The 24,658-nt window shown below is 32.7% G+C and overlaps 1 protein-coding gene across 1 annotated transcript in view; it reads right to left on the bottom strand.

The window, feature by feature from the left end:
• Nucleotides 1–23,032, bottom strand: part of CDH9 (cadherin 9) — a 128,782-nt gene extending 105,750 nt beyond the window's left edge. Inside the window, exon 1 of the mRNA XM_029941547.1 lies at nucleotides 22,961–23,032. The gene's annotated coding sequence lies outside the window, so the exon portion shown is untranslated. The remainder of the gene's footprint in view (nucleotides 1–22,960) is intronic.
• Between the last annotated feature and the right edge of the window lie 1,626 nt (nucleotides 23,033–24,658).

Raw genomic sequence — 24,658 nt, 5'->3', positions numbered from 1 at the left:
GGTGTTATTGTTCCGATTTTATACATCAAAAATATGAAAGTTCACAATGTTTAAATAAATTGCTCAAAATAAACATTTATTAGGTGGTGAGGGAGAAAATAAAATTCAAGTCTGAGAGCTGACAGCTGGTACCTGGCCTGGTGACTAAGAGCTAGGCTATGGTTTACCCTGCTGAACACTAACAATTTAACAGAATACCATCATCAGATGAACTCACTCAATAGCTTTGAATGGATAAGGCAAAAGCAGAGACACTAGATAACCCCAAAATGACCAAATATCTTTCTTTCCTGGTTACCTTTTCAAAGACAACCTCAAACTGTTTTTCCAGCTTTCTATATAGAAGATAATATACATCTATAAAATTGCCCTGATTTGCCCAATCAAGTGCTGATTTGTGCTTTTGTAAGCACTTCCCAAATGTCCTGGCATACGCCCAAATTCTATAATAAGCCTATCCTAACTCTCTTTGACCAGATTACTTCCAATTTTCCCATGATAAGTGTGCCTTGTTGCAGGAAGGTAACACACCTCACTTTGGTGCAACTGTGTTCTTTGTGATCTTTTGGACATTGGGCTTTTCCAGTGGTAGTTGAGGTTTATACTAGGGGAGTCTGGCTCTAGTAGCCACAACCCACCACTGTGCCGTAAGCCAAATAAAACAGTATGAATATTGACAATAAAGTAACTAGCATAGGTTATTTCCTTTCTTTTACGAAACTACTCAAGGGATTTGAGTTAAAACAATATGTCAAAGAACACTGTAGTGAAATTGGCACTTATAGGACTTATTGGGGTGTTCCCACTGCACTGCCCCAACCTCACATGCAGAGTCTTGAATCAATTATACTCCCCTCTTATGAGCTGTAATTACTGTTTGTTCATAATGCATCTCTTATTTCATTGATTTATTTTTATTTTTATTCCCATATGCTGTTCTCAGCTACCCCAAGTTTCCTGAAAGTTTTCAATAAATAAGAACCTGTGAATCGAAAGTATCTTACAATAAAAATTAATTATCCTTATCATTTACCCAGGGGTTTGTGAAGAACTATGGTGGACCAAGGGTTCAAATGACTCACTGCGCCTGTTTTATGCCTCTAGGATGGGACACAATGGAGTACCTAACTGTAGCTAACTATTTCAACCATTTGAACATGTTACCTTTCACTTTACACATATTATGGATATTGCACATAATTGAATCCAATTTTTTAAGGACTGTAAAGTTACAAATGTTTAAATGTAGTTAGAAATTGTGCTCAAAGAGGTGAATAAAGGACTGAAGTATCTCTACAACCCATTGCATTCACAAGGGCCAGTATTATCCTCACCTTAAGGAATCCCACTCTCACTACTAATCTTCATTAGGACACCTTTCCTTTCCTGTAAAAGGAAAACAAAGAAGCAAAAATGCATTCGGGTTAACCTAAAATTAGGCCTAGCTGAAATCCCTTACACCTCTTGCTGTGGATCCTTCTCTGTAGGGAACTCATTTAAATCCATCACATGAGAAGACCAGTTTATTTTTTATTTTTTTCTTCATATATTTGCCAAAGGAACATATGTTTGCTACTTAAATAGCATCATTAAGCATCAGAGGTATGAGGTATATTCATCAAAGCCAAAAACAGATTCTCAAATATTGCCTCTTAAGAAAGATCCTATTATATTAAATATAAATTATAAAATGTATGCTCTGGTTACTTGGACATAAATAGTGGTTAACAGAATTATTTAATTATTGTTTTTATTGCATAAAACTATAACCATATACTCTGCCACATACTTGACACAGCTTGTCTTTTTTAATAGGATTCTGCTTACTAAGCCTGTAAGAGTCACCTTTGTCAACAACACTGTGATTCAGCACATTCAGTGGGTCATATAATAACTCAATGAAAATCGGTTTTAGTTCCTGATTCTGTCATCCTAATCTAATGATATCACCATCATCATCATCATCACGATGTCATCCTCAGAACGAATGTAACTAAATAGGCAGAAGGAATGTATAAAGACATATACAATATCTACTGACATTTTACATAATTTTATTAGTCAGATAATCTATCCTATAACATTTCTACATTTTACAGATTTTGAGCAGTTTCTTTTTCCCTTAATTGCATCCATTCTTAGAAATGGATATTGTCACTCTCAAAAAATCTCTAACAGTTAGTACCAGCATATAAGTACCTATTGTTAGTAAATTTATCTTTTTTTTTTTCAGAACTTTGATGTAGTGTCAAGTGTGGATTTGGGCCATACATTCACAAATCAATTATATAACACAGTTCTGGAACCAATAGACTATACAAGGTTGAGGAGAAGGATAAAGTTGGGAGAGATTGTTGAAATGTCACAATGTAAACACAATTATAAGATTTATATATAAAACTTTCAACTATTGTGAATTTTACATTTGACTATCGATTCAGAAGAAGAACTCATTTAGTCAATATACTTAAAAACCTATATGATATTCATCTTATAAGAATGCTTTGAGTTTAGTTATTTGTAAACTTTGAATTTTTCAATGGTTGAATTTAAGAATCTGAGAATTTGGTTCCATCCATTTTTGGAGGAAATTTAACATGATAGATCACATAATTTTCTCCTAAGTAGTAGTTTAAATTCAAGAGTAGCTAAAATGGATTGTGGGAATTGTCCAGGAAATGGAATTCTGTTTTCTTTAACCAACTTTTAAAAACGCTTTTAAGAATAAAAAACTTAGGATATGATAACTTTTTATTTATGAAATTTTGGTGAAAGTGAGAGAAATATTAAGGAAGCAGATTGAAAGCTTCAAAGAACACCTTATTTCTTAATCACTATAGATAAAACATATTTTTATTCACTCAAAATAACCCTTATTGTTTTCTAAAGGGTTGTATTCAGGTCACTTGGATTTCAAGTGCCAGCCTGTTACCAAGTTTTACCATTTTTTTCCTTGTTGACTTCTCTTTTCCAACATGACAAGCTTCAAGTTTAATAAATACAGAAACTCATCACCTCAAAATTTTTCATATTTTCTTTCTATTTCTCCTAAATCTGGCTCTTCTTTGATTTGACATATATACCTAAAAGTACTTTTCTTAAAATACTTTTTGTACATTGTATCTACTTGATCATCATCAACACATACTTTTCAAGTATAATTCTTTGAGCCTCATGAATGAACATATTGGGAAGACTATTATGGGTTGCTTATACAAATAAAGAAATTTGGGCTCAGGAGAATCAAATTACCTCCCTAGGATTAGAGTTAGGATATGACAGTCTTGGAATAGGAAATCAGATGATCTCATTTCAGAGCACATGATTGTAAACTCTGATCTACCTTGTTAAAGGAGTCTCTGGTGCTGCTGCCTACATCAAGTTCAGTCCCTCTGCTCATTTTTTCAGAGAGCCATCCTTGAACCCATGCTACCCTTTCTACTTCAGGCCCACTGTTTCCTAATACATATGCTCTTTTCCAAGTATGGTTTATATGTGTTTGAGAGAGGGATTCTATTATCTTTAATTTTCATAATAGAGGCTGGCATTAGTTCTAGTAAGGCTGAGACACATTAATTCTGTTTATTCATTTTTTAAAATAAATTTTAAGAACCATTATCTTTCTCAGAAAATTATTTGGATCAATTTTTATGTTGCAAATGGTATGTTTTATAAATAGGGGTAATGCACCAAAAAGAAAGCCATTCAAACTAATTTAGGCTTCCATTTATTTAAAGGAACACCTACAACTGGATGTTATCTGTAAGTAATGAATCACTAAATTCTACCCCCAAAACCAAAATTGCACTATAAGTTAACTAACTAGAATTTAAACAAAAACATAAAAAAGGAAGAACTAAATAAATTTCATTTTCACGTATTATATAAAGACTGTTTCTCAGATATATACCACCTTTCCTTAACCACATATTAAATATATAGAAAATTAAGTATTTTTATATATACCTAAAATTAAGAGATAAAAATAGTATAAAATAAATCTAACCCATGGGTAGTTATTACTGATAAAATATTGACAAAATTAATAGCATACTTCTTTTAGATTCTACTATTAGAATGTATGGTTTGTCTTTATGAAAGTTCTTTCTGTTCTCAAGGAGTTCATTAAATCATGTAGATATAGATTAAATGATGGAAAAATTCAAATGCTCATATGTCATACATTAATCTTTCTCTTTAGTAATATAAAATTTTGTTTAAAAGTTGGCATCTCTGAGGGGTGCCTGGGTGGCTCAGTAGGTTGGGCATCCGACTTCAGCTCAGGTCATGATCTTGCAGTTTGTGAGTTTGAGCCCCACATCAGGATCTATGCTGACAGCTCAGAGCCTGGAGCCTGCTTCCGATTCTGTATTTTCCTGTCATCGTCCTCTCACACTCTGTCTCCCTCCCTCTCAAAAGGAAATAAAAACATTTTTAAAAAGTTGGCATCTTTGAGATGTTATCATTAAATTATTTTGATTATTTTTAAATACTTGTTTTGAGAGAAAATGTGCATGCGAGTGAGCAGCAAAGGGGCAGAGAAAGAGAACCCCAAACAGAATCCCCACTGTCAGCACAGAGCCCTAGGCAAGCAAGGCTCAATCTCATAAATCGTGAGATCATAACCTGAGTTGAAATCAAGAGTCTGATACTTAACTGAAGGAGCCATCCAGGCACATCTATTTTACATCTCTTAATCCTTTCCCATAGTCAGAGAAGGACTGAGGATTCTGAACTCCCAAATAATAGTGTCAACGTAACATATGTTGGTTAGAGAAATGTTCTCCAGTTACATAGCAGCCACCTGAGAGTAAAAGATGGAGATGGCCAGTAGTCAAGTCCTGGAAAACTACCTGGACTATGGAATTTAGATTGAGCAGGGATGTGATGCATGTCCGATTTTTCTTTCCAGATGCTTTCTGGTTCCCAACATTATCTTCATTCCTTTTATCCTTCTGTAAAGGGTGTAAAATGATATTATTATTAATTGCTGTTTTGTGCTAGTATTAATAGGGCTAACGGAAGCAAGAAGGAGCTTAGTTAGGGCTAGGCATTGAGATCAGCTGAGAAACTTGGAGAGCAATCCTAAGCAAAGGGTAACAGGTGAAATCCAGAATTCTTAAGACACTCCTAGAAATTTTGAAGACATGATTGGTAGAGTGGTAATTAGGTTTGCTTTTATCACACAACTAGAATTAGGTATTTGGCTATGAAGGGAAAGAAGAGCTTCGAAGGATGGAAAAATTAAGTATTCATCTGCTGTTACAGATGACAATATAGATATGGAGAGGCTCATTACTATATTGAAAAATTGATGTATGTGATATATATGCTCATAATTTTGTATGATCATCTTGATTACTGAGTAGTACTTAAAATACTAACTATTTTAAGTATTTATTATATAAAATTGACCCTTGAACAATGTGAGGGTTAAGGGCAACAAACCTCCACCCAATTGAAAATCCACATATAAGTCTTGACTTCTCAAAATCTTAACTACTAATAGATATTGTTGACCAGAAGCCTTATCAATAACATAAACAGCTGATTAACACACTTTTTGTATGTTATATGTATTATATACTGTAATCTTATAATAAACTAGAAAAATTGTTAAGAAAATCATTAAGAGAAAATACATTTACAGTATGATACTGTATTTTTGAAAAAAATTCATATATAGGTGAACCAATGAAGTTCAAATCTGTGTTGTTCAAAGATTACCTGTACATATAAATAAATATACACATATAAATATACACATGTATATATATAGTCACATGACATGTATATCTAAGAGTTTTCACAAAGTATTAGTTTTATATATCTTGATGTTTTACTTTTTATGTCAGTACTGAAAGTAGTTAGAACAGTTACCCCATTTTTACTATGTGGTGTTCAATACTTTTAAAAATCTTTCTTGGTTATTACATGTTTTAAGGATAACTAGTACAGTTTACAACACAACTGAACTCAAATATTTTGTGTAGGGAAATAGGACTGAAAATCCTTATAAAAGTAAATAAACATTAATTCATTCTAAATCATATATATTAAAACACTATGCCAAAATACATTTTTAAAAGTAAGTGTTCATAACTTAGCATTCAACCAGTAAAAAAAAAACACAGAAGTATATTTGACTATTTTTAATAGAAAACTAATTTAAATGGTTAATTTTATGCAGTTGAATAATGGAATAAATGTTACCTCAAATATAAAATTACAGTAGAAAAGAGGACATATGAAGGCACTTTCTCATATTTTTGTATTGCAGTCAGGGCCATCCAAAAGAGGGAGCTAAAGTATTGTGCTAATAGCTTGCTTTTATGACTGAGATTTTGAATCCGATTCACATATGAATTGCACACTGTGTTTGGATGTAAATTTTGTCTGATATTGGTACTATAATTAGTTTATGGTCTTAGGATTGTATATTTCTCTAGAAGAAAATTATTTTTTCAACCAGAATATAATTACAAAAATAAATTATAAAAGGTGGGAGATACATGAAGTAAAATCCCTTAATAGTGAGTCTATAGGAAGAGGAGGAATCACATAAGCCTCAGGTAACTTGTATCACGTGATTTATCTCTACACTTATATAAATAGGAATAATAATGTTGACATAGTTTCCATGTACATGAAAACACTTAAAAATAATATAAAGCATGAGGCATCTATATAACTTATGCCCGGAATATGTAATATTTTACATAACTTCCGCAATATCATTGGCAAAGAGATCCTGTATGCTAATTGTCTGTGTAGTTTATCTAACACAGCTGCTATCCAGTTTCCCCATAGACTAGGGCAAGATAACGTTATAAATACAGGTTCAGTGCCAAAGAAAAACAGAATCTGTACTTCCTTTTTACAAAATGTTATTTTACGATGAGATTAATTTAATTAATGAATAGATTAATTTCCTTCTTCAGAACGTCAGAAAGAAATCTAACTCCATTAGGAAATCACAAGGAGAGGAGATAATTTACCTATAAATAATTAATTTTCATGTAAATAGATTGTGAAGGCAAAATGTTTAATTGACTATCAGATATTGGCATTGTTATGTTTTCTCAAGACATTACATTGAAACAGGGGGTGTTGCTCTTTTGTGATTTGGGAGAAGTTATCTTACACATTCATGCTTTTCTTATTCCTCTCGTTACACTACAAATAAAACATGGCTAAGGATAATAATTATATGTAGGTTTTACTGAGGGGTCTAAAACCTAAGTTCACCAACAGGTGATTTGTTGACATAAATCAATAATATGGCATCCAAGGATAGTTTATTAAGATATTCCAATATATAATGTCTCAAAGAAACTACTGACCTTTAATTTCTTTTTCAAAAAATCTGGTCTTCTACAAATCAAATGATTTTTTTAGGGATTCATTTGACATTAGAATTGTTTGTTCTTCAAATGAATCCAATTTTATCTTTAAAATTGGCAAACTGACATACTTTCTTTTTTTCCCACAGCTTGAACAGTTGTATTAACAAATTGTTCCACATTGTGCAATCTTTGCTATAATATAGAAATAATTTGTATATATAAATAATGCAAAAATAGCACAATTTCATAACTGCAGCTATATACATAAATTCAATCAAATGAGCAGATTACACTAATTATCTGGACACAAAAAATGGTTTAAAATATGTGACTGAATCTTGAATTTCTTTTAGGCAGCTGATAATTTGAATTCATTATTATAGTTGTGAACAGACAGTGTGACACAGAATGGTGCTGTAGACATGACCAAAGGATACACTTCTGAATAAGTGTGGACAACGATGAAATTACATATCATATTCTTTTTATACATGGACACTCTGGTTATCAGTGGAAGACATTTAGGCAATATGGAGAGGGTCAATTGAACAGATGCAGTTAGACCTAAGACAGAGGAATCCACATCTTAGAAAATGTCTTTGGCGTGCCTCTGTGGCTCAGTCAGTTAGGCATCTAGCTCCTGATTTCGGCTCAGGTCATGATCTCACAGTTTGTGTGTTCCAGCCCAGCACTGGGCTCTGTTCTGACAGTACAGAGCCTGCTTGGGATTCTCCCTCTCTCTGTCTGCCCTTCCCCTTCTTGCGCTCATGCACTCGCTCACTCTCTCTCTCTCTCTCTCTCTCTCTCTCTCTCAAAAGACGCTTTAAAAAGAAAGAAAGAAAATGTCAAGACGGCCAGGCATTAGAACATGATATCCAGACCTTTGGATACTACCAAGCATTTCCATTATTTCTATTGTTCTGTCTTGTTTCCCCACAAGCTGGAAGCTTGTTTGAGAAACAATTGAAAGTTTAATGTACTTATTTTAAGCAAAGATCCATTGACTTTGGAACTAATAATGCCCTTAGATGTTTTCCAGTCAATAATTTTTAGAATGAAGAAATTAAATCCCAGTTTGATAAATGAATGGACATCCCCTATTCTCTGGTCTTTTTATTTCCCACCCATTGTTCTCTTTAACACACCAGCTTGGAGTAAAATTCCACCATGTAAAATTTGGTAAATGATTAGTCAGTTGCATTTTAGTTCTTTTCAGCAGCATATCACTTGGCATAAATCTCTTTTCTTTCTCTACATGCAGAGTTCACTTGGTTCACCTATTCTTTCAGCAAGGTTTGTAGAGACAACCAGGTCCATCCAGAGCAGTGAATCAAATTGTGGTTATTTTTCACCTTTAGCTACACATGCTCACCTGCATGCCGCATTTTAAATGTATAGGGTAATGAATCAAAAACAACTTTGGAAAAATATAATGGTTTATATTGATAAAATAATCTTAATCACATAATCTATTCCTGGAGCCCTGGATTACTCTTGGTTTTTCTCCTCTAGGATCACTTTGAACAAATTTCTCAGGGTCTTGTTATCCTTACCTGCAAAATCAGTCAAACAGGTTAGTCAAGTCAGTTAGGTTTCTTCTTGCTGTAATAATCCTTGATTATATTGAATCATGCTTTTAAAATCTCCCTTCCAAGAGAGAGATCACATTTTAAAGAATTATGTTTTTTCATCTTAAAGTAGCATCTAATATCATTAGAAACCATTATGATAACTTGGCTCTATTTTATTAATAATGAAAATTGAACAAATATTTTCCAAGAATCATATTTTTCATATATTTTCAAACATTTTTCATACTCCTATAATTAGGAGTGGGTTTTTTTAGTGTCCTTTAAGAGTATTAATTTTTAACATTTCTTTAATTTTTTCAATATGTTCTTATTGTTACTCCTACTCTCTGCATCCATGATTGATCATATGGTATATGCCATATGTGTATTTTAAAAGCCAGTGTATATTTCTTTGGAGAAAATATGTTGTCTAATCAAGTAAAATCCTAGCATACTTCAAAAGCATCTTTCCATCAATTATTTGGTGGTATAATTATTTTTTAACTTCTTTTAGCAGTCTAGACATGGAAAGTCCTAAAAACATGTTCAGAATATTATAACTACTTTTCCCAAATATAGTGTTAAAATTCTCACTGTAAGACTCTTAGACACTGAGAGTTTGAGTATACTGTGAACATAATATTACTACTACTAATAATAATAGTAGGCAAAATTAATATATATTAAGTGGCTACTATGATAAGCACTTTGATGCATGTATTATCAAAATATTCTTGACAACAATCCTAATGAATACAGTTATCCACATTTTCACATGAAGAAACTGAAATTTAAAAAGATGAAATAGACTAATTGAGACCACCGTAGAGACAAAAGGTGGAACTGGTGTTTCCGGTTCAAGAATCTGAGATCTTAATGATTAAAATTAAACTTTAGGTAAATATTTCTTCCTACTCTGTAGAGATTTGTTCCCTACTTTGTAGCTCAAGTTAAGGACAGGCTGATTTTGACTAGAAGAGGAGGAAGCAGGGAGTTAGTACATACAGAATTAGGCCCAGACCAAAAGTTATAAATATCATGCCTTCCAATGTGGTATATGAATCAGTTTCATAATTAAGCAATGTAAATCTTACCAAACATAATTCACCGAAACCATAATCCACCCAAAACACTCATACTCTTATATTTCCCCATTGAAAACAACCAATAAACTTTCTGATATAATCCTCAAACTCCAAATTGCCATATTTCCATTTTTATTTTACAACAATCAAATACATTCTAGCCAAGTAAACACTATTAAGTAGGATGAGAAGCATTTTATCTACATGTTATTTGGGGGAGAATGTTGTTATTATAACGGTTTACTTTGTACAAAGGTTGTAGAGCTCTCAATATCCCTTGAGTGCTATGTCCACTGGTCCTTTTAAAGACGGGTGTCCAGCCAGTCTTTGTGCGGGTAAAGGTCACTTTTCAGTCGATACATTGTTTATCCAAGACCCAAGAGATGATGACTGGGGTTATCTAATTTAGGTATGGTCAGGAAAATATTGAATACCAACCAAAAGATTGTCTAGCGCGCTGGTACAAAGAAATAAGTGTTATTTTAATATAATTATCTCAGGAAATTTAACTGGATGTCCTTGAACAGAGGAAATCAGTGAAAAAGAAAGAGAAACCAGTACAGTGTCAGAAAATAAAGGTAGGTGTAACCTAACAGACAAAGTGACGAAAGCAGAACTGGCAGAAGAAACACCCTCAGAGTTAGAGAATTTCAGTCACATGATTAGATTCTTTCTTTTGGAAACTGTTGTAGAAGTCTGAAAATCATGTTCAATATAAACTCACACAGATAGGAAGGAATCCACATTTAAAGTCATTTGAGAAAACTCTAGGACAGACTGTGCTATTTCTAGTGCCTTCAAAAAGGGTAGAGGGGCGCCTGGGTGGCTCAGTCGGTTAAGCCTCCGGCTTCGGCTCAGGTCAGATCTCATGTTCGTGGGTTCGAGCCCTGCGTCGGGCTCTGTGCTGACAGCCAGCTCAGAGCCTGGAGCCTGCTTCCAGTTCTGTGTCTCCCTCTCTCTCTGCCCCTCCCCCTCTCATGCTCTGTCTCTCTCTGTATCAAAAATAAATAAAACATTAAAAAAAATTTAAAAAAAAAGGGTAGAACCTCCTTAGGATAAAGGAGGATCAATGTTATGGATCTCCTTTTGTAAGACTAACAACAGTCCCTTATTATTATAGACAATAATATAGAAATATTCAGAACTATATGCAGGCATATTAGTTTTCCTCACTTTTCCCTGCCTCCTCTTGAGTGAGACTGCTACTTTTAATGGGAGAAACTAGACAACTTAGTAATTTGAACACTCCTAGTTAATATTTAAATACTCTACAGTAGCTATCTGAAATTCCCACTGTATGAACAGTAACATTTAATGAAACTTTAACTTTATGTACGTGAAAAATAAATATATTATATTGAAATTATTTAATGAAGCAAAAAAGAAAAATAAGAATTTAGGTTATTGTTAATGTACCATTACTATGAAAACTGGAAAATGTTCAGTTCATATTGTTATTACAAAGCTTATAAGTATCTAAATAAGCCTAACAATGTAGTGTTTGTATTTACTATTAACTGTAATCAGGAGCATATTATAAAAGGAACAAAATTTGTTAACATTGCAGGCTTTTGAATCCGCCACTTCTTCTACCTAAAATAACATTTCTCATAGTATTTCCTTCACTCCACTTAGAATCAATTCAAATTATTACCTTCTCAGAAAAACTTTCCTCATACAACCGGTTCTACATACCCCTCCCGTAACTCTCCACCACACTGCCTACTGTCTTAGTATTTATCAATACCACATTTATCTTTTTTATTATTTGTGTCACTCTTCCAGAGAATACCTTCTTGTGATATAATCCCTTCTACCATATTACCTGCTGTAACCTCAGCACCCAGAAAATTGCAACATGCATAGTAAACATCGAATAAATATTTGGCAACCATACCTGATTTTAGAACAAATTTAGGTAGTAATATAACTTAAAATGGTTTCAGTGTTTCATAAATAACATTAACTCCATTTAACACAGATTAAGGATAATTTACCAAATTGTTAACATTCACCACAAATATAATTTTCAACTTAATTAAAATTTTTTACATTTCTTTGTTTTGAGAGAGAGCGCACAAGTAGAGTACAGACTGAGAAAAAGAGAGGAAGAGAGAGAATCCTAGCAAGCTCCTGCTGTAAGAACAGAGCCTGATGCAGGGCCCAACATGTGCCCAATGCGGGGCCTGACACAGGGCTTGATCCCACAACTCTGGGATCATGACTTGACTGAGCCATCCAGGCCCCCCACTTCCATTAATTTTAATGAATGTTATTCACAAGCAATCATTACCACCATTTTTGTTTGAACTCTTTTTTTCAAACTACAGTAACATTCTGATACAAATAAACCACCTTTATAAGCTCTATTTATTTTAAGGTCAAGAATGTCATTCACTTTATACTCATTAATGTAAATCAATGAATAAAAGGGAGAAACCATAAAAATGCAGGAAAAGGAAAGTTAAATACCTGGCAATAAAATATATGATGAAAAAATATGTGATAATATGAGATACTATGAAATTTTATTACCATTGAAAATTTGTCTAATGTTACCTATACTTAACAGGCTTTTATAACTCACTCCTGTCTCCAAGATCCAAGTGTAATATACCTATTCCAATTCAAGCAGTAAACTTTATCCTATTTATTTATGATAGTAAATATTCCAAATTAATTTTAATATAAATTTACCACATAAAATATTTCATTGCATGTTTTGTCAACTAAAGGAGTCATATGACATATATGAATATGTATATTCATAATGCTGGAACTGGCTTCTAGATTTATCTTACCTAATTTCAAGAACAAAGAAATTAATCAAATTAAACGAGGTCTCTTGTGCTTTTCTATATGGAGAGTCCCAATAATTTTTACCTGAATATAATGAACCTGAGCACTAATATTCTTAATAATATAATAGTAATCACAGAAGTTATTCTAGGAACAATCATGTTTCCTCATAATACATTAAAAAGTAGATACTGCTAATACCATAATTTAACACAGTAAGCTCCTAGAGCTCCGAGGTTTTAAAGACTTTCTCAAACACAAATACTTTGGATGTCTAACCCCAGGACTCTGTTTGCCCTTTCCAACCATGAAATATTACCTCTCTAAACTTTTTGTTTATTGCATTTCATATGTGAGACAATTTATGGCCAGCAGTGAAGATAACCTACCAACAAAACAGAACAAGTAAATGGAGCTGGGAAGAAACTGTATGTCTACTGACATGACCAGCATACTTAATTTTTACTCTTATTCCAATAAAGCAGTATTATTAAATATTGCTATTTTAATTTTATGGATTCAAGTTAAGCAGTCCATATCTTATTCTGGGGTGATATGAAAATTCCATGAATATCATGAAAGCTTTGGATTTTTTTCCTGGGAACTTATACTAAATCATAAATACAGTATTTCTGTGAAGATTTCAGAATAGTTTTGATCGTTTTAAGCATAAACTTTGGGCTCCTTAAGCCTGTGGCCATATTTTCAAGAGTCCCAATTTAGCAGAAAAAGTTAAAACATAAAATAAACCAACAGCTGAAGACTTGGACTCAAGGCTAAGAAGTCTTGATTTATTTCTAGATGTGATGGGATTATGGGCTGGGGGTAATAGGAGAGAGGGTTACTAGAGCATATTCTTAATTTACAAAAGTCTGCTTTGTGGGACAATTGTTGTTGAGGTGAGTAATTAAAAGGTTATTATAATAATACAGCAAAGAGATATTAAGACTCTTAGAGTATCCCAAGGACTTGATAGAAAGAGATCAACGTAAGATGTGACAAGGATTAAATCTCTCAGAACTTGCAAATATCTTATAAAAATAATTGTAAAGTATAAAGAAAATTGTTTGTGTGTATGTCATGGAAGCAGTGAGAAGGGATAAAAACATGCTCTTAACTTAATTTAAAAAGTAGCTTTTAAAAGGGAGTTTTTGGTCCCAGTTATTGTGTGCTCCATATTTCACATTAAGATTTTTTTTATTTCAACTTTAGAGACAGCATCAAGCAAAAGTTCATTTCATACAGGGTAACTAGAATAGTAGGGAGTCTGTAAAATGTTACTTGTATTAAAAGTGAGGAAATAAGGGATGTTTATATTGAAGACCAATCAAAAGATCGACAGTTTTCTTTGAGATTAATGCTATCAGATAATGGTGGAATAATGATTCCAAACTATATACGGGCAAGGCTAAGACAAAATAAAAAGCGTAGTTACAGGCAGATAAATGTTGTCATGTATGGCAAGAAGAGACTCTCTAACAACTGACGTTTTTGGAAACAATAGTGGCCTCCATAAGAAGGTCTCCCCAGCATTGTTTCACCACAGCACAGAGCATGGGGACTGAGAGCAGGTGCCTCAGTGAGTAAGTTCAAAGGTAAGAAAATGAAATAGTCATCCAGTGGATTAATAAATTAATTATTGCAAAGAATCTGAAGGTCTTTTTCCTGAAGGTGAATTTAAAAGAAAAGAACAAAGGTTACATACAGGATTCTGAATAGACTGTGCACACTAAGGATACTACCTTATTGTACTCATGTTATGAGAAGCATTGCTTCTTCCTACACCTGCAAACTCTAAGACAGACTGTCATGTCTGCTACATAGACATGGGACAGAGATCAACTTCTTAATATGAAAAGTTTGTATGCATCTATTTTGGGACTCCTGACGCCAACCAATCAACATCAAAACAGCTTTCCAATTTGTCTCCTCAACCACATACCTTATGACACTTCAGAATGTAAGGGTAGCCTTAGGTTTTCGAGCCTAATTTTTCTTAATAATTCTCCAAAATCCATATGCCAGACTGCATTCCTGGACTTACAGTCAAATCTTTTGTCAGTAACAGTAAGTGCCTTGTTCTACTCATCTCTTCTTAATGAACTGTGACCTTGGTAATACTTCACTCCTTATAAGACCCATTTCCAGTCAATGAGAAAATGAAAGTATGGAGAAGGTGAAATGGAGAAGTGTTTCTAAAATTGTCCACAGTTATATTGATCAGTGTTTATCAGCTCCACATCTAAGGAATTTCTCATGTTGGCAAAGCAACTTTTTTTGTTACAGTTCACTGAATAATCTCCTCACAATGCAAGCCAAGCTAAGGAAGACAGAGACACTGGTAGTTAAATGGAGACCATCTTTGAGGTGGAGTAAGAGTGGGGATGGACAATTATGATAAGGGAATCAATGCAAAGCAGTAAATGGGGAACCGGAAGTAGCAGCAAGTCTAAAATTTCAAGAAGATAAGAAAGCACATGTTCATGAAAAACAGCAAGAGAAATAAATCATTGCAGTTCATTGCATGGAAAAGACCAATCTGCTTTCTATGAATCATTATAAATTTGTACTCAAGTTGATAGAAGGCAGTGTATAATGCACATTTTAAGTGATGTCTATGTTAGCCACCAAATGATTTAAACTTAAAGCATAAGAGAAAGGATAAAAGATGGATGTAATATATTTCCCTACATATTATAATTATATTTTAAGGGGAAAATATAAAACATGTCACCAAGCATATTAGAAATAGTAACTTACTAGTGTATCATATATGCACATGTACAGTTATATAGTTATTAGTATATCATGTGATATATTTTATTAGTATATATGTAGTTTAAAACTTTTCAATCACATCCTAGATACTAAAAATGCCTTCTGTAATTTTGACATATTCTTACTTTCCTATATACCAAATTAGTGGAAAATATACTTGTAGCAGATTAATTAATGCCTTAAATATTTTTCTCATAATGGAGATAATTGAAGAACAGTTTCATAAAAAAATCTAGGGTATAGAAGTGAAATGCAAGGTATAAGAAACAATAAAAACATCAAATCATTACTACTGAAATATTGTCTAAAACTGTAATTTTAATAAAATATATATATCACTGATAGCTTATAAGACATCTCTTATTGGTAGAAAGCCACTGTATTTTATTGCATATGTATAGAACTTTATAATTTAAAATTACTTATTTTCTAAAATCTGATTTCAATTTCATATTTTATAGAACAAAATATTGTTTATAAATCGTTAGGGGTATGTTTGTCCAAGCTTATAATCTGGATAAGATTTTCATTCCAGGTAGAATTTCTTCACATTCTTTTCCCATGGGCTGTTTATTTACATTTTTTTATAATTTTAGAAGAGTACAATTTATAAATATGGCAAATGAAATGAATGCAACATATTTACAAATGACAATTTTATTCTGAAATAACATTTTGTTCCTCCCTGAATATATTTAAAGCTTACTGTTAACATAAGACTTCCATAAACACAATTTACTCTTGGGTATAATGGAGAAGAATCTTCATGTTCATGTTTATTTTTTTTTTATTTAAAAAAGTTTTAATGTTTATTTATTTTTGAGAGAGAGAGAGATTGAGACAAAGTGTGAGCTGGCGAGTGGGAGAGAGGGAGACACAGAATCTGAAGCAGGCTCCAGGCTCTGAGCTGTCAGCACAGAGCCTAAAGTGGGGCTCAAACCCACGAACCATGAGATCGTGACCTGAGTGGAAGTCAGAGGCTTAACCGACTGAGGTATGCAGACACCCCTTCATGCTTATGTTTAAATAAAGGGTTGCGGTGATTCCCAAAGGCAATGCTTCATTTGTTTAGCAGCAAGCCTAAAAGCAGCATCAGTCTGGGAAGATGTCAGACACCCAGGATGGCCTCATTAGTAAATTCAAATTGTGTGACTCTACTCATGAGCATGAGAAGGCATCCCACCACTTCCTAGTCTCCACAGTATCATTTGGTTTCATTAGTTTCAATATTCATCTTTGGGTATAAGTAATTATATCAAGTAGTTTCCTGACATATACTTATTTTTTAAATAATATCAGAACAATTTGCTTCTTAATTTTCTAAAATCATATAAAATTCCAAAGTTGGAAGTTTCTTATTTTAAGTAACATTCCATATTTAGGCATTGAAAATGAAATTTAACATGGGTTTCAAGCCCAAAGTAGTGAAGTTGAGACCCATCATACATAGCTTTATATCTATGTCGATAGAGATAAATATGTAGATACAGACAGTATGTGTAAAATAACAATGCAATATTAAAAAAGGATGTTTATTATTGACACCTACTGTATTTTAATAGACCTACCTATTTTAAACTGACCAAAGTTAATTTTATAATAAGGAAAAATAGATTTATTGCAGGTATGAGAATAACATTCTTCGTTGTTAATGATTGTATCAGAGATCTCAATATTAAGCTAAGCATAAAATTCAGACAAATATGATTTGCATACATAATCATACCTATTATTGTAATAGTTCATTAATTGTTTAATCTTTGGAAGACAAATAAAAATCTAAATGTTACATTAAACATAATACAATTAAATCTATATGTAAAATATCATATCATCTAGATAAACTGTCAAGATCTGGGGGAGAAGGAAAATATTATCTTTCTTTTAATAGTTACAAGTTAATCTAATTCATTCTCAGTACATGCACACATAGTTGATTTATAATGCACCAATAGGTTATAACATTAATCTAGAAGGAGTGGTAATAATACTACTATTTATCCTTGATTGTTATATTAAGTATTGTGTGTATCTTGTTATTTATAAGGAAATGATATTTAATCTTAGTATTACATTTTCAATATAAAGCAATTTTGCAAATAATTTACCCAGTAAGATAAGTATAAAATACCTTGATCTAGCTAGGGGAAATGATCAAGTAAATACTTTAAAATTCCACCATGTAACTGTGCTTTCCTTGTATTATACATAACAAATGAACACTAATAAGGATTTTCATTTCTGATAGTAATAATATCTAATTTTTATGAATAATATTTGAGATAGCATTATACTGACTACTTTACATGGTACTTTACTTCCATCATAAGAGTGGGTAAAGAGATTATATTTGTATTAAGTCTTCAAGAGTTCAGACACTCAAAGGAGAACAATTCTGGTTAGGGTGAGAGTCTATCCCCCCTATTCAAACTCTTACCCAGATCAGCCATAACACAGGGACTATAATTGAGTTTACTTTTTCCAAAATTAAAAAATATATACATTGTTCCAATTTCATTATTTCTTCATAATATAATAGTTATCATCACCTGACAAAAGAGATTTTGAGTGCATAATGAATGTTATAATTTAGAACTATTATTAAAAATTTTTACATTGAAATAATTGTGCTTTCCATATATTTTTGAGTCCACACACACACAAGCATACACACACACAGAGATACCTACAGATACACGGTTCATCTGTGATTTAATTACCACTGCAGTGAAAAAGAGAAAATTTCAATTTCTTGAATTTATGATATATTCTTTGCATCTTAAAGTATTCATAACACACAGAAGTGAATATTTTTAAAAAGTTTCTGGCAATAACATTATATTATTGCAGTAGCCTATTTTAGTAGAAAAATAATAGATGATGAAGTTACTTGATTATCTGGGGGAAAACTCCCCTTGGAAACTTTCAGGTTCAATGTTCCAGTTTTAGAAAACAAAATATTTCATATGTCTTTTGTCACAGGAAGTGGTTATTGGTGTTTAGTTACTTAGACCACACATTGTTACCCGTGTTGTTGTCTCCCTTGTTATACTGGCTTCCTGTGAATATTGTTTCTTGCTTATTATGACTTTCCTAAAATTGGGTTTCAGTAAATATGGGGAAGAAGTTCATTATGCATTGGATACTTAATTAATAATAAACAAAGTATAATAAGCTTAGCATATTCCAATATAAATTCTGTCAGGTATATCTGTTTCTTAAATACATTTAGGAAGACTTTCGCCTTTAAACTCAAAAATCAAATAGAAACTATGAGCCACTATTTCCATTAGAAGTTGAATAAGTGTTCGGAGTAAAAAAATTAATGAAGTCATCCATGCTCTTCACAACTATAAAGCTAATCTCAAAAAGTGATATGAAAAGCAAGCTTTTTAATTCATACTTGTGAAACAATCATACACTCTGGTGTTTCATTGATTAATTAGAAAGACCAAGACTTATCTTGCCCTTGACGAGAAACAGAATACAAGAGCACTCATTTCTCTTGCAATTGATTTATAATTTGGCAAAGTAATGCAAAAGCACAGAAAAGGAAAAAAAGAAAAACTCTGTCACTTTCAGGAAATATTCAGGTCTTCTCCTTTTCCCCACCTTTCCTCTTGAAAATAAATCTCTCTCTCTTTTCCTCTGTGCGTGCGTGTGTGTGTGTGTGTGTGTGTGTGTGTGTGTGTGTGTGTGTCCCTCTCTCTGGCACTGTCTCTGTCTCTTTGTCTCCTACACACTCATGCGTGCACACATACCTACCTCACAGCAACAAAAACAATACCTTATGAGGTTACCATTTTCCCTTCCTAAGCAGTAAGATCCATTATCATGACTTTTATGTCTGGGGAGGTGTTTCTTGGTAGTGCTAATATAAAATATCTTGGTTAGGCTCCAGAGATCATGCCGTTATTTAGGCACTTTGCATTCTTAATGGGGCCATGAGACCATCTCTTATGCTAAATTTAGTGATAAGTGCATTAACATATTAGGACTGCTATGGAAATGTATAAAAGTGCTGTAAAGACACTCTCCTCGCTGTGCATTTCCTACCATATTTTAATGATAAGGATAATGGTGGTTCCAGGCAGAGGATTTGAAGTGACTCATAAGAGAAAAAAAACTTTTTCAGAATGTTTAAAGCAATCCAGGAGATACTGTTTTCAACTAAATACTGCATGTATGTGTGTGTATACCAACTATGATATTCGTGATTCAACATTATTTTCACATAATAACATTTCACATAATGTTGCCAATTTTAATATACAATTTGACAACATTGGACATATGATCTTATCGTTTTAAACCTCCATTTTCTCATGTAATATCAGAGTTGAAGGTGGTTAAAATCCCTTTTCTAAAGTTCTAGAATTTTATTTAAACACCTAAACAAGATAATATCATGGGTATTAAGAGACTTTGGGGGGGATATATTTTAAGAAACAACTCATTTTTTAAAACAAATATACAAGATACAATGAACAAAATTATATTATCTTAGGAAACGTGTTCTGCAATGAAAAATTATTATAATTTAGCATCAGGTAAAGACAAAGCTAATTAAAACCAATGCCTTTTTACTCCTATTTCACATGCTGTGTTCTTTAAGAAAACTTAATTTTAATTAAGTAGATTATTTAAAAAGTAAAGTACCCAAGAACTTAACTAGACTTTTGTCTAATTTTGACAATAAAACAAACTTATTCTACAGTTAATATTACTATTGATTTGATATTCTATTATAACATGGTAATAAAAATATAAGTATACTTTATATTACCGTATTATAATATCAAAAGTATGATGTTGAAGCCATAAGTATAAATACTTAAAATATCACACTGGACATTTTGTAAGTTATCACACTCTGTTTTTTCAAATGTTAGATATATTTATACTTTAAATTTTCATTTGAGGAAACAAAAGTAGTCTTAAAAAATATAGAAAACTAATGACCCATTACATTAAAACATCTGTATTAATGAAGTAATTATCCATCTAGACTGTTCATTGTCATAGAGAACAAATTACAGTCAATGTTTATTCATGACATATTCACATGTATTCTTTAAATTAACTTTCACCTAAATTTATACTTTCTTGCATACAATATATTGCCATATTTCTCATATATTTTATGTTAAACAATTTGAAGCATTGTCCAAAGCATTATGGTAAATGCACCATAGAATGGACACTTTATTGACTAAACTTTGTATATACAGGGGTGCAGAAAAATACCAAATGAAATCTTTTCATGGAAGGTGACATTCAGAAGAGCTTCTGATCCAACATAAAATGTATCAAGTCAAGCAACACTACATTTAAAACCATCATTTCAAAGCCAAGTTTGATACTGTGATCTTGCTACACATAGGCAGTGGTACAAGACATTTTTATTTCAAATATGCAATGAATACAATAATGGTGAATAATTATGCAAGACCATTTCAAAATTACCTTAAAAGCTATCAGCTAGAGTAATAAAAGGAAAGTCATATTTTTTCACTCCAGAAATGCTTTATTAGTATTACCAAATCTATCTGACTTAAAGTTAGTGAATTACTTTTAAATGGATACTACTATCTGCTTCCTCTACAGCATTTTTTCTATTCATTATTTCCAGAATTAGATTTGCTCATACCATGCACTTTATCTTACATTTTCTCATTTTTCAAAACAAACGAATACAGAGTTGGCAGTATTCCAACATCTCAGGTTTTGTACATTAAGAGCATATAGTTATTTTGTACTCTTTCTTTGAGAAAACTTCAGTTCATTTCATGTGTTTGAGGACAAGACCACAAATGTATACGGTTGGTGTTATGTCTAAGTTCGTTGCTGCTATGTGCTGAAACAACATGTTATTTCCTTTTCTTTATCTTTTAAAAGATCTACCATTCAAACCTGGATTTACCAGATTCATGGCTACACAAATGTATCCTACATGTGGCATAGCATTGCCTAGGCAATGAAGCAGGCAATGAAAATAGATTTATCCTCCATTGAATGCAGTAGATTTTAAACACATTTCTTTTCAAGTTAAGAGCTCTGAATGATCAAATTCATTCTTAGTCAGCTATGGCTGAAGATGGGTAACTCTTCTTTTTCCATAGATAAAGAGCCAAATGAAGATTTCCTCCTGCCATGCAAAAGTTACCACGTTTGCTGTCATAAGATTGTTCATTTTTACATGCTACATAGATTTGAAAAATCTTGTGAAAAAAATCTTTATTAGTAATCTCATAGGTTTATAAAATAAAATATAAATGACAATAGATCATGAGAAAAGACTTCCAAGTTCTCCTCAGATCTACAGTCCACTACATTCTCATCAAAAGTTTATCATACAAATAAATGTGAATTTAGCTACTTACTACAGGTGATTACTTTTTTAAAGGCACTGTTGGTATTCAAATTAGACTGTGAGAACACATGTTGTTAACAGTATCTACGTGTAAATACTATAGAATTCTGACAACCTTGTAGTTAAAATTCATCATGCTTGGAAATTAATGTGTTTAAAAATTTAAATGACATGAATGGTTATGTTGAGTATGCAAAGAAAAATAAAACAATGCTTCATCGAATCATTGCACTGTCCATATCCTTTCAAAAAAATGCCAACTTTGCCTTTGACACTCTCCCTCCTGTGATTTTTATCCAGTCTTTACTGTATTAAGGTACATTTGCCTGTGATAGTGGAGAGCAATTATAGCCAACAGAGGTGCACATTCAGAATGTTGACTTGAGTGAAAGCCACAAAATGTGAAGAAATCTTCTTTGAGAGGTATACAGATTACCTTAATCCTGACAGCCTATGTCCATCTCTACATGTGTTATTTGTACTATTCATATATTATTTTATTTTAATATTAAAACTGAAGAAATTGCTACTCATTCAATAATGAATAAAGATGCCTTCATTTTTGACAGTTCTGACTCAAATTTTTAAAGCAAAAGTTATAAGAAAACCAGGAGTCCATTTCAAATGAATAATAATAGCATACATAAACACATTGATGTTAGTAATTCAACACCCCCATAATCAACAAATGCAATGTGAAGTTTAGTTTTATTTTTATAGCAATGCTCCATGTGCAAATTTGAGCACGATGAAAAGAGCTTTAATAGGTGTCTGTTTTGTAAAAGTAAAATATGAAGCAAGCATTGCAAGTTTTTTTTCCCCACTGAGCATCTTACTCTCGTATTCAAATACTACAAAATGTATTCTTACCTGCTTCTCAACAAATGTTGAGGAAAAGAGAGAGTGCAAAATAAAGCAACTAGGAGAAAAGCAGTATTTGTACTACTTCATTATAAGAAAGCAAAAACTGAATAGATTATATTGTCAGGTAAAGTAAATAGCATTTACCTTGGTTAGTAGCGGAACTGAGTTCAGCCCTGCTCAGCACTGACAATTCCGGTGTGGCTTCTGTCTCGTTCCTACTCTTCTCTTTTTATAGTATCTTCACAGCTGAAGCTTCATGCATCTCCGTGTGCCTCCCTCTTCGAGCATCACTTTTAACTCAGACAGGCAGGAAGCTGAAGCCAAAGAAACTCTCTGTCTGATTGGTTTCCATTCAGCGTTTCTGATTAATAAGAGACGTCCCCCACGCAGGGAGATATTCCGCCGATGGCGCTGCAGGGCTCAAGGGTTGGGGCTGGAGGAGGAAGACCTGTTCAGGCACAGTGATTTGCAAGCGAATGAAGTAGGAGAGTTCAGAGAGGAGGGCTTTGTCAAAGACCCCCGCAGGAGAAAATAACCCAGTGTTTTTAGTCTCGGTCAATCAGCTCTGCTTAATCTGTTTGCAATTGGGAGAGAGGTCACAGCGTGTCTGTAACCTGTAAATCATCTGGAGAGAACATAGATCTCACGGAGAATGCTTTTGCTCAAAAGAAATTTTGGGTAGAGTCCCTGCAGAATTCACGACTACCTATTTCGATACAGTACCAAAATTTCAAGTTTATGAAAATGAAGAGAGAGAATCCAGATCAAATTTATCATTGATAATGAATTTTTATCTGTCACTGAGTTGATAAACTAAAATAACCCTTTAAAAATAGTGATTTAAAAACAGTAATAACTGAGGTCCTAATGTGTGTTTTTTTAAGAAAGGGAATGATTTCAAATACAATCAAATTTCTGCAAGTCTGCTTTTTATTTGATAATGCAATTGGGGAGGGGAGTTTACTTTTCCCAGAAATGTCAAAATTAATTGTAACCATAATCATATATATCACAAGAACTATATGGTCCACCTGTTAGACTCACTGTTGTACACTGTACAACTATTAGAGAAAGAGTAAAACATAAGAGAGTCAAACTCTGTTTCAGAAGAGAAGTCTCTTTAGTATTCCTGGAAATGGCACAATAAGAAAGATATTGATTAGTAGATAAATCCTTCTGAAAAGAAGTTCTAGTAATAGTTGTATGAAATGCACAGTGGGAATATGGCTCACTTTATAACGGCTCGTTAAGTCACAGTAAGTAAATAGCTTAAGTGCCCAAAAATATCAATATCCTATTTGATGCTTCAAAGGAAAACTGACAATAGAAAATATAAAATTGCCACCTCCCACCCCAACTGTGACTTTATCCATGAAGTATAGATAATAGAGTCGCCTATATGTGGTGTGTGCAGTATGGAAATTCATTTCTTAAAAGGAAAAACAAATACTCAGAAAATATAATTTTACATATCCCAAAATAAAACATAGCACTACTAATGTATGGTAATTGGACTTGGAGTACAAGGTTTTTAAATAATTGTGAGTTTTAAGTGTAGGAAATGGACCAAAAAAAGGACTTCATTTTCCTCAGAAAACAGAAAGCAGAAATAAAGCTTTATGCATGTTATCCAGGGCTAGATGGATCCAAGTGGTTAAGAACAGCTTAGTGAATTCTTCATGGAGACTAAGAGTGTTTTCTTGAGGCAAAGATATTTAATATAAAATTCACATAGTCTTTTATACTCATTTCTTCCAGGTTTACTTCTTCCTTTAAATGAAAGTGTAGAAGTCTCTTTATTAATGCTGAGATAAAGTAGTATATGTAAAGTGGGAAAAGGAA

Source organism: Suricata suricatta, chromosome 6, assembly GCF_006229205.1.
Source record: "Suricata suricatta isolate VVHF042 chromosome 6, meerkat_22Aug2017_6uvM2_HiC, whole genome shotgun sequence".
NCBI classification, from domain to species: domain Eukaryota; kingdom Metazoa; phylum Chordata; class Mammalia; order Carnivora; family Herpestidae; genus Suricata; species Suricata suricatta.
The sequence above is the reverse complement of the archived record's forward strand: the minus strand, read 5'-3'. Positions and strand labels throughout refer to the sequence as shown.